The following is a 12458-nucleotide window of genomic DNA, read 5'->3' as shown; positions in this document are numbered from 1 at the left end:
AAAATGGCCATAGAATGTTATAATAGTATGCAAAATAGGCTCAATTAGGGGACTAAATGTGCGCAAATAATGTTCACATCACTGGGGCTGTGGCATCTCGATTAGAGCCTTGATCTTGAATGGATCAATCTCTATTCCCCTTTTACTGACTAAATACCCCAATAGCTTGCCGGACGTGACTCTGAACGCACATTTCTGAGGGTTAAGTCTCATATTGTACTTGCGCAATCTAAGAAAGAACTTGCGAAGGTTGCTGATGTGACCTTGCCTATCCTTGGACTTGACAATCATGTCGTCCACATGTACCTCTACTTCTTTGTGCATCATGTCATGTAACAGGGTATTCGCGGTGCGTTGATACGTTGCTCCAGCATTGATCAATCCGAATGGCATAACGGTGTAGCAATAGGTACCCCACTGGGTGACAAACGTTGTTTTATGCACATCTTCTTTAGCCATTTTGATATGATTAAACCCCGCATATCCATCCATAAAAGAGAGGAGTGTGTGATCCACTGTATTATCTACTAGTATATCGATGTGTGGGAGTGGGAAATCGTCTTTTGGTCTGGCTTTGTTTAGGTCCCTGAAATCAACACAAACCCGGATTCGCCCATCCTTTTTGGGTACGGGGACTATGTTAGCTCACTACAACAAACCCCTTATAATCTTGACACTTCAGGCTCGACACTTTTTTAAGCGTCGACCTCTTTTTGAGCCCAAATTCATTTTTGTGAGTTAAAAATTATTTTTTCAACTTTTAATTAAAATAAACCGCTCTGACTTCCTCATTGCGCCTATCCCAAAACACAATTCATCTGGCATTTCCTTATTTATCAAACAAACCCTAATTAATTCGTTTAACTATTCATCTTCTCGATCCCATATTCCCATCGAATCCGATTAATGGCGGCTTCTGATGTCGAGCATTCTTACAAATGTCTCAACTTTGGATTCATGGTAAGACTCTTCTTGCTTTTCTTGCAATTTTTGTTTATCAATTCGATTGTGTTTCACTAATTTGTATTTTCTTGTCTATTTAAATTTTTAATTATTGCGACGTGTTTCCTTCTTTTGGATTAAATTGTGTTTTCTGTAAAGAAAAAATGGGGTTCGAGGAATTGAGGATCTTATTAAATTTCGATTAAGAATTCAATCTCATCCAGTTCATTGTCTTTCTTTTACTTTAAATTTTCAATCTTCTCTCATATTAGCATTATTATACTTTAATAATTGTAGATCCATAAAGAACTAAGTCATTTCCTCTTCAATTTATATAATGAATGTTTTTGACAACAAATGATTGAAAGTAAGGATACACACCTTTAATTGTGAACCAATTTGTCATATTTACAGGTATTTTTATTTAGTCTTTTTAGCCTTTTATTATTATTAATACCTTATTTGTCAATTTTATTGTAGATAACTCTCCATGGTAATCTGAATAAGACTTGATAGTTGATAAAACATTATCGTTTTCCTTATCTAAATGAAGTTTTATAAACTCAGTCTAATGTCAAGTTCAAATTTTGTTGTAATTGCACCTACTTTAGTAATTTCAACTTTATCGTGATTGCATAATGAATATTAAAATTAGTGAGCAATCTAAATGATTCTTTCTATGGTTCTTTCATTTGTTTAAGCCAACCTGGTGTGAATTTGGATCTCAGGCTTCCAGGTGTAGTTTTTTTTCGTGGACTTGTATTATTTGTCTTACTATGCATTCATGTACTTTGTAAATGTCGTCAAAGTTATCAATACCAACTTCTTCAGTAGTGGTATGAGTATTGAATCTGCTTAAAGGTGCCAAGAGTATAAGGGTGATCGATTTAATGCCCATAATTCTAATAATTGAGGTTTTAACATAGTATTAACCGGGTTTTATAATAACCTATTGAGACGTTTTATTCCTATAAAAGTAGTGTATATATATGCTAAAACTCAAATTTACGTAAGCGATAAAATTAGCCCTATTCCACTTTGTGTTATTTAGAACTCAACTTAGTATATTAATGGTCATGGATTCCAACAAGTATATATTTTCCATGAACAGATGAAGCTCGCGATTTTACTCTACATGAATCGCGACATTTGTTGGTTAGACTTTTATTTGAGTTATGAAGAAGTTGGATTAATGAGAAAGTGTAAGTTTGCAATGTTCTTGATAGTACTGGTAAGTTTGTCTTATATCGATTCAGAACCTTTTCTTGCTCTAAAAATATGCAGGCCAACTTAGCAGTGTTGTAGAATTGTTAATAAGTTTCTCTTTTGGACAATAAAAGCGTTTGCTTCATTTTGCTTATTGCAGAAAATTGGAGTGTTACAGAAATTTTGAAGAAAGGAGGCAATAATATTCCGGGATGATGCAATCTTTTTGAGTAAGTTTGCTTATATCTTAGCACTTGGATTACACTCATAAAATGTGACATTCTTCTTTAAAGGAGGGTTATTTTCTACAATTGGCACCATATCCCTTTCTAAGTGAATTTGATGAATTTGTATCAACATTACATATTCTGAAATTTGATGTCAGATTTGTTGCGCTTAGCTTGTGTTGCATGTTGCGAACAAATTGGATAATAAATAAGTGATCATGGAATGGTATTAGCTATCAGTTACCGTAACTTTGATGCAGCTTATACAACAACACTGTTGTATTTGGTTCTTTGGTTCTTAATGTGCTTCGTAGTGTGCATCTCATTAATAAGGCATTTGGTACTTTTGTTCTTAGTGTGCTTCTTTGTTAGACTTCCATCATTTAAACAAATCCCAGGTTTTTATTTTCGTTCTTCTTTTTTTTCTTATCACTTCCATTGCTTCCGTTATGTCATTTTTATAGTTATATTCATTCGTCTTCCATATGACGAGTAATTTATATATTTGATTTCTTATTTAATTTGTTAGCTAAAAAAAGTGCATCAATTTGTCTTAATTATTTGGAAATTGTTTTCTATTGAAATGTCTTGACCTAGTGGTTAAGGCGGGAATAGGTTACGGATTAAAAAAATTAAAAAATTAATCATGCTCCTATTTTACAAAACTTTAGAACTGTTTGAAACATGTGGACTTAATGGTGGTTAACAAAGATGAGTGGTGTACTTGTACATTTTCTTGTATAAGTGATACCTTTAGCGACATGCAGGATAACTCATTGAACGTATACACAAATACATGTCAATTTTCAAGTATTTGTTAGTCGTTCATTTAGAATAATATTACGTAAAGCATTGGTCATGAAAGATTGAGCCAATTCTTATTGAGTACAAATTATTATTTCTCAGGTAACCCTGCTTAAGCAATGATGGAAATGCACATTTGTTGGAGTTGAACAACATAGAGTCCGAAATTCTAATTAAGGGAATTAGATTTGGGTGCAGGATGTCTTCCATAAATAGGTATTTAACATCTTTTTTTCCTTGTTATATATCTTTAAGTTGTTTAATTTATTGTTGGAGGTAATCACAAAGATGTAAAATGTCCTCTTTGCTCGTGTTGTTGAATAAAAAAAAGAAATGCTATTAGAGCTGGGTGTAATTGTTATCATTGGACTGTTGAGATTGTTGAATCCCTGATATTGATGGAGTTTATTTTAGTATACTACTACAATACCAGTGTTTAATTGATGATGTGTGAGACGCTTTTACAAAACGTAGCACGTCTGTGTAAGGGAAATTAAAGTGCTGAGAGCCTGACATACTACTACACTAATAAGCTAACTTGTTTGCGCTATTAGGGGCTTGAAGATGGTTATTGACATTTTTTATCTTATGCTGGCTCAGTACTAAAGGTTAGTGTTCTAGTTAAACTCTTGTTTATTGTTTATTCGTTACATGTAAAATGGCTTGAGTGTAACTGTACTTGAACTTTCTTTATTTTATGATGCCTAATTGTTAAGGGATTAAGATTTGTTCATATGATGAATATCAATAGCTTCTGAAATTCTGTATCTCATGAATGTTTGTATATAGATAAAGCTATTTGCCTGTAGATAAATGTACTCATTCAACGTACTTTTTTTTAATAGCTTGCCTTTACTTTGGTAAAGATCTCATTTTGTTGTCGTTTCTTTTATTATTTCGTCATTTAATTGGTGGTGTTGCTCTTTCGTGGTATATCAGGAAAGTTGGATTGTCTGTTTTAGTGTCATCAGTTATGGTATTTTAAGAAATTATGGCTGTAAGGATGTTAGACTTGATTATTGATATTGTCATATGGTAGTAATATTTAGGGAATTTGACTTAATTGTGCGAGTTATTTGGTCTTTTATGATTATTCAAGTTACCAATGGAGTGCTTTCAATAGATTATGGTTTTAACTTGATACTCCTCGAGTTCACAATCACAAAAGTTATGAATACAGAAGTTCATAGATTATGGTCTTTTATAATTGTCAAATAGATGTTACGAGAAAGAGCTAATCGACCTTAACTTTGCTGGCAGCCTCATTGCAAAAGTTATACAATGGAGTTTTGTCAAACTTACTGTAGTCTTTGGTATTCTTTTAGAATTCTAACTTTTCTAATAAAAGAATTGTTTTTGGTACTCGCAGGTTTTTAACTACCATAATGGTGTTGATGCAATCAAATCAATTGAGCGGACATTCACTTTTAGATAACAAAGATAGTTACAATGAAGATAGAATTTCTTGTAAACATTATGCAGAAACACCTATTTCTTGTAATGCATATTGGATTTTTATTGGTGTGTAAATCATGTTAAAAGGTTATTTTATAGCAATAAGAATTTATGTAAGATGCAATACAATTGGGTTTTTTCAATAATAGAAGTGTAGAACGGAAGTATAAATTGAGCATTGGCTTATTGCAAGCAAATTATTGTATTCTATATGCTCTTTATGACGTCATCTAGTATGGATATCATTAATTTCAGTCGATAGTGACGAAAGCATTAGTAGTGAAAAGAATTAGAGGGATGGGAAAAAGCGTCAAGAACCCTCCTACTTCTCGACGAAAATAAGTGTAAAAAAAAGCCGACACTGAAAACCGTCGCTACTTGAGGGAGTCAGTGACGCAAATAAGCGTCGACAAGGCTGACGCCAAAAAGCGTCTAAAATTCCTAACGCCCCAAAAAACCACGCTTTATAAAGCGTCGAGAAATAAAATCTCGACGCTTTTAAGCGTCGAAAATAGCCTTAAAAAGCGTCGAAAAAATAAGGGATTTGTAGTAGTGGCTACCCAGTCTGAATATTTAGAAACTTTGATGAACCCGGCTTTGAACTGTTTGTCCACTTCCTCTTTGATCTTGAGAGCCTATTCTGTTCTCATTCGACGAAGGTTTTTGTTTTACGGGTTTGAAACCTGGTTTAGTTGGGATTCGATGTTTTGTAATATCTATGTCTATCCCTGGCATATCCTTGTAGGACCAAGCGAAGACGTCTTTGAATTCGTGAAGAATGTCGATGAAGCGAGCTCTTTCATTTGTGTCCAGGGTTGTCCCTATCCTAAGTTTTTGGGGTTCTAAATTTGTCCCTACGTTGATAGGTTCAGTGTTCTCTATAATTGGTGCCCCTTTACCCTCCTCTAGTATTTCCTTAATTATGTAGGGCAGTAGTTTGATTGAGTCTGGGTCAGCATCATCCTCAATATCATCATAAACAGAATTACAATGACGATAACACAGAGAGTAAGCAGAATCATATTTATTCATATTAATGTTTGAAAATAGCCGAAACAAAGAAGCCATCTCCGCTTGTAGTCATTGGGGTAAAGGGACGATTCTTTGGGGCATTCCCAAATTCTTACTAGACGATGCTAAACTAGGAGAAATAATGGGATGGGGAGTGACAACAGGAGGAGACTCTCTAACGACTTCCCTAGACTTAGACTCAGTTTCCGACTCCGGCTCCGACTCAGATTCGAACTCGTCGTCTTCTGGTTCTCCTTTGAACATATCTCCTTCTCCAATTGTGAGCTTGAAAAGCCTTCCTTGATTGTTGGTCCATTTAGTTGACCTTCTCCATCCTTTCTGCTGGTTGGCTAGCTTTGCATCCGTGATGAGCGTTGTGGGGTTGAAATGGTGATCCCGAAGTATCATGGTAATAATCTAGTCTTGGGCTGCCTTAACGAATCGATCTTCTCTGAATAAAAGGCTAACGACTTGTTCGTCAAGACAAGGTGTCGGACGATTTTTGATGGTAGGAACCGTTTCCTGAGGAATGAAATAGCAATCGTGGAACACCTCGATTCCAGCTTGCTTGCTGCCTTTGAACATCCAAGGTTCAGGAAATCCGTGAAAAGATTCATGGTCTCCTTCCTTGACAAAGTACCTATTTAGCGTAGGGTGATATGGTCGCATTTGGATTCCTTGATGTTTTCGATCGTGGACTTGAGCGAGCGTTTCGAAAGCCTCAAATATGGTAGGCTCGTATCCTAATCCTAGTGGTATCTTCTGGGAATGGCCTTCTTTGAATGGTGGGGAGGTGTTGTTTCGGATAGGGTTTAGTGGCATTCCTAGGAAGTATCCCTGGGATTTGAGTATGTGGTTAACCACTAGATTAGAATATGGGTTGAGGTATAGAGGTGTCAATTCACTTTATACAAGGTTGATGATTTGAAATCCTCCTAACTCGTGCACTGGGTCCGACACGACTTAATTGCTGGACATTTTTTCGATTACTGCTTTGATAGGTGACTAAGTGATCGTCACTATTCGACCATCTAGAGGGATTTTGATCTTTTGATGAAGCGTGGATGTTACAGCTTTGGAAGCGTGAATCCATGGCCTTCCTAGAAGTAAGTTAAAAGATGCTTCGATGTCCACTATCTGGAAGTTGGCCTTTCTTTCGATTGGTCAAGTGGCTATAGTAAGAGTGATTAGACCTATCACTTTGTGTCGCGTCCCATCGTATGCGTGAACCGAATCTTCATTATTTTCTGTTGGAGATGCGACATTCCCATTGGTAACTGAATTATTTGTTTACACTGGAGTGACATTTTTATATGGGCGACCAGATCGAGTTAGGTGATCTATGTTGAGATCCTCCAAAGTTTTCGTAACACCCCAACTATCCGGCCAAGATAATTGAAGCATTACCATCTTGGTTTCTCGAGGTAGTGTTTCAAAACTTCAATCAAAGAACATTTTATTAATGTAATGTTTAATGATTTACATAAACGTAAACAAATGAATACAAGTACAACTCATGACATCTATACTCTTCTAGCTAACTAGACTCGTCTCGTGACTCATCAAGCTCGTCCCGTCTCCCGCGTGCTATCCAAACAACCTGTACTTAACCTGCTCCCCATATGATCGGAAATATCATATGGATCGACACAGGCCACCCCGGAAATAGGTGACAATTACACACACACAAAACAAACGTCAGTTTCAATAAATAAATAAATAAATAAAGTGTGACACGACTCGAGTGTGTGAGCATGCAACATGACTACAACATGAATGAACCCCCTATCAAACCACCACCACCACGGTACCGGGACACGCCCAGACATACCGACAACCACACTGGTATCGGGACACGCCCAGACATACCGATAACCACAAACAGGTACCGGGACACGCCCAGACGAACCGGGTCCGGAAGCCAACCGGATCCCCTACCAGACGTCGTGTCTCAACCACACGAGTCCCTCCGTCACTCAAGCCATTAATGTGCACATACCTCTTGAAGCTCCAAGAGGCGACTTAAGCGTAAGACGGTCTCTCAACCGACTTACGTCTCCAAATAACAACAACAACAACAACAACAACAACAACAACAACAACAAACAACAACAAACAACCAACATTAAACAACAACACACAACAACAACAACAACAACAACAACAACAACAACAACTCAACAACAACAACAACAACAACAACAACAACAACAACAACAACAACAACAACAACAACAACAACAACAACAAAACAACAACAACAACAACAACAACAACAACAACAACAACAACAACAACAACAACAACAACAACAACAACAACAACAACAACAACAACAACAACAACAACAACAACAACAACAACAACAACAACAACAACAACAACAACAACAACAAATCTTCTCACATATATGATCATAACATACAACAATCGTCACAATATAAAATGCATGGCAGACAATATGCCCCATGACATGCCAAACATGCCATGGATACCAGTTCCTCAAGTATCCCAACTCCTCGACTCGTCATGACTAACAACATGCAATACGACTTATTCTATGCAATTAAATGACAAAAGACTCATTTTATAAATAAATACGACAACGAAACTGAGTAGGAAAAACCTACCTCACAGCATATCCGCATAAGCAATCCATCACACAAGCTCACAAAACCCATTTCCTAAAATACGATAATAATACAAATACAAATACGTATAAATATACCAATCTAATACGTATACAAATACGTATAAATATACTAGTCTGATATGTATAAAAATACGAATAAATATACTCATCCATTTATACAAATACGTATACGACTAATTAAAAACTCGCCTTACACTCTTATCCCAAACCCAACACAACCTCAACCACCACCACAAGACTTTCCCATCGTGGGCCACCACCCAGCCACGGTGGGTCCGGCATGCCCAGCCGCCACCTAGGGACGCCCTTCCCTACAAACCCACACCAAACAACACTAATCGATTCACACACAACCCCACTAATGCCACCATACACGGCCACCACTGTGGGCCACCACAACCACGGTGGTCACGGCCTGAGCGGCTCCCTCACCACCACCAGATCCGAGCCTCTCCTACCCACACCCGACCACAACAACAATAACAAGCAATTGCAACAACAACAAACAAAACCTCGACACCCTCCTTTTTCTCCCCTAAAACCGCCACTTACAGCCGCCCTCACAGCTACCCACAACCACCAATCTACTCCTCTCACCACCCTCGACCTGAGCCTACCCAAAACCGGTCCAAACTGACCCTAAAATGAGGGTTCTAGGCCTGCCCAAATACCGGTCCACTAAACCCCAAAAACCCATTAAAACTCTCGGTCAAACCGCTCCTAGGGGTCAACGGTGGTTGCCCGGTCAGTCACGGTGGTCACATAGCGGGTCCACGACGTGGGTGAGTCAACGGTATAAAAATAACAACATAAAGGCTAGTATAAGACGGTCTTACCTTACGAACTCGAGGCGGAGGGACAAAATCTCCTTCTTCTTATCTCCCTCTCCTCTCTCTTTCCTCTCTTTAGATTTTGTGGTGGATTGTGTTTATGAATGGATAAGGGATAAGGTAGTATGGGTGGGGGTATATATATATATATATATATATATATATATATATATATATATGGGTAGAATGGTAGGTGGGAGTATATAATACATGTATCTTATTATTATTGTATTATTATATTATTCTGTCTCAACATAACTCGTATAAATACAATAAAATATTATTATTTTTATATAATTATTAAATACGGAGTATTACAGTTTTAACCAAGGGATGCTCTTTAAGGTAAACATCTTTGTCATCGTCGGCCCAAACGCCATTGATAGGGTTGAGCTCTTTGAGGCGTAGGATTTCGGATTCTAGATGGATAATCTGTTGAATCAAATTGTCAACTACCGCGATGACATCTTGCATTCTAGATTCGCAGGATAGGGTGATGGCCATTTGCGTGGCTCTTTGTGTTGAGATTTATGACTTTCGCAAAGACGACACGATATCCTCTAGTACAACAACCTGTCTACTCACACTTCTTGCCCATGCGACAAAATTTGTGATAGTTGGTGCGATGGTAGAGTAGGCTTCTCCACGGTCGACTATATTGATCTCATCTTTGACTGTAGATATAAGGTGTGAGCAATCCAAGGTAGATTCCTCAACCGAGATCATTAGAATTCCAAGAGGATTCGTTATATAGTTATGCTTACTCGCGGGAGGGATAGGCAAACGTCCATCTTCGATCATGTCTTGGAGAGCATACTTCAACCTATAACAGTTTTATGTGTCATGTCCTTTACCCCTGTGATACTCGCAATAAGCATTATCATCCAAGAATTTAGACTTCTTTTCCGGTTCAGGTGTAGGTCCTATTGGTTGGATTCTTCCTTGCTTCATCAACCTTTTCAGCGCATTTGTATATGTGTCACCAATGTCGGTGAATTTTTTTTGTGTATTTTTTTTCTTGGATGACTCGACGAGGTTGACATCATCGGTCTTGCTAGTGGAACCATAGGAACGACTTTCGGTTGATGTTGACCCTTGATATCCGCGTCCCACCATTTTGGACAAGAGTACTTTGCGAATATCGTCTTCAATCCTTGTACCTAGTACTGTTAAGTGTTTGAAAGACTTGATGTTTTGGTACCTCAAGTGATTTGCATAGATAGGCCTTAGATTGTCTACGAACGTTTCCACAAGACTGGCCTCGTCTGGACGCTCAACAAGTTGGGTACTAGTCTTCCTCCACCTACTTAGGAAGTCGGTAAACCCTTCCTTTTCATTTTGGGTAAGAACCTCTAGAGTACGCATGTTGACTTGAATTTCGGCATTATCCGCGTATTGCTTAGTGAACTCGATGGCTGCATCATCCCAAGTATAAATCTTCTTGTGGTCTAAGGAGTAGAACCACTGTTTGGGAATGGTGTCGAGAGATGAAGGAAAGATCCATAAGAACATCTCTGGCTTGATGCCCTTGATAGACATGTAATCTTTGAAAGCGTGAATGTGGTTTAAAGGGTTTCCGTGCCCCTTGAATTTCGGGATATCAGTCATGTTGAAGTTGGTTGGTAGTTAGGCATTTACTGCTTCATACTTTCGACTATTTTCCTTGTAAATGTCATCTCCTTTGAGGTACATCAGTTGCTCTTCTAAATATTGAAGACGCTTTTCAGCTTCGGTGAGGACAGGGGAAGAATCGTTTATGAAGGGTGGAGGATCGTCATGCAGTGATATATTAGGAATAGGATCTTCCGTAGGAGGAAGCCTAGCTTCCACTGCTACTATGCAACTTTCGATTGTTTGGAGACGAGCATAGGCAACGTCTTGACTATCCTGTAGACGGAGTAGCGCGGCCAGAACTTGATTATGGACACTTGCTGCGCGCGCTTTCGTTTGTTCCGACCATCTTTGACTGAGGATAAGAACCGACGACGAATCAAGACACATTCGACTACTTTGCACACTTATTCAAACAAGACAAGACTTGTGGACTGACTAAAAGGGGACACGTGTGTGTCATGTGGGTTAAAAGAAAGTTGATTTTGAAATCTTTTCCTAGCCAATCATTGTGTGTGATCGTAGGAGTGTCGATTTTGAAGTTTGATTTTTGAAATGGTTGATTTTTTTTGAAATTTTGACAAAGTTTCGACTTGACTTTGTTGACTTTGAGCTTTTTAGGCCATTTTGAAAGATTTACATCTTTGCATTTTGAAGAAAGATTTTGAAAATTTTGTCATGGTTTTGTTTACAAAAGGTGATAAGATATAAGTTACAAATACACATGGACATTATAACGGTATGCTAAGTGCATTTAGAAGGGTTTTGGTTTAAAGGGTGGGTTGTCATACCAAGCTATCATACCCAGGTCTGTGGAGATGTCCATGCCAAAAATGAGTCGGGTCAGTTCCTAGTCCATTCGCTCAAGTAGTAAAAGCTCTTGATGCAAACATGAGTAAGCATCGTGGTATGGTTGACGTCAATCGTTATCCATCTTTGGGCACAAATAGGAACTTGCACCATCCAGATGAACGATTGGTCGAATTGGTTGGGTTAAGCCTATGAAGGCTGACTAAAACGACCTAAGAAGGTTGAGTAATGAAAACTGACAACTGTCTCATATAAACTATTCCCTAACCTTGTTCAAGTTTCACCCTAGGTAACACTAGACTTAGTCTAAGTGTATCATCCCCAGTGGAGGCGCCAAACTGTAGACACAACCACCTACGTCGTGCGCACCCGTGCGTTGGTTTCGAGGCGGCGGTACTTCTCCCATGGAACTCCGGCGCGAGGCCAAAGCATGTCATGGGCTGTTACCGATTTGTAAGGCATTGAAACCGGTGAAAGGTTTGACAAGCCTGCATTTGTGGAGTCGCCACCAATTTTTATGGAAAATTGGAACCGTTCGAATACTTCGCGCCATATCATGATACAAAGTAGTGAAATGAACACTAAGAAATTCATTACCTTAGAATTCTATGTCTATAATGACTCTCGTGATGCCAATGAACACGGATGTTCACAGAGATCTTGAGTAAGGGGTGAGGGTACGTATTAGGAAGCTCGTTTATTTGAACACCTAATCCCGCCCGTCTCGATAGCGGCCTCTACTAATGATCAGGGAAGTTATTTATATTGATATGTCGTCAATTTTATGCATGCAATGCAACAAACACAGATTAATCCTAGCATGTGAGAATTAGACTATGTCGGTTGATAAATAATTTAGCAATTAACTTAGTGGAAGTAGAAAGTTAGATTAATTACATGTGAATGTCA

General features: G+C 38.2%; 1 long non-coding RNA gene across 1 annotated transcript; it reads left to right on the top strand.

Annotated features, from left to right (window-relative positions):
* Positions 1-3316: 3316 nt before the first annotated feature.
* On the top strand, positions 3317-5044 carry LOC141639691 (uncharacterized). The gene is made up of 3 exons (XR_012542628.1): positions 3317-3395; positions 3734-3787; positions 4549-5044. It is a non-coding gene; the product is annotated as an uncharacterized LOC141639691 (long non-coding RNA).
* Positions 5045-12458: the final 7414 nt, after the last annotated feature.

The sequence above is a fragment of the Silene latifolia genome, unplaced genomic scaffold, assembly GCF_048544455.1.
Source record: "Silene latifolia isolate original U9 population unplaced genomic scaffold, ASM4854445v1 scaffold_538, whole genome shotgun sequence".
NCBI lineage: Eukaryota > Viridiplantae > Streptophyta > Magnoliopsida > Caryophyllales > Caryophyllaceae > Silene > Silene latifolia.
Note: the sequence above shows the minus strand (reverse complement) of the source record. Positions and strands in the feature narration are given on the sequence as shown.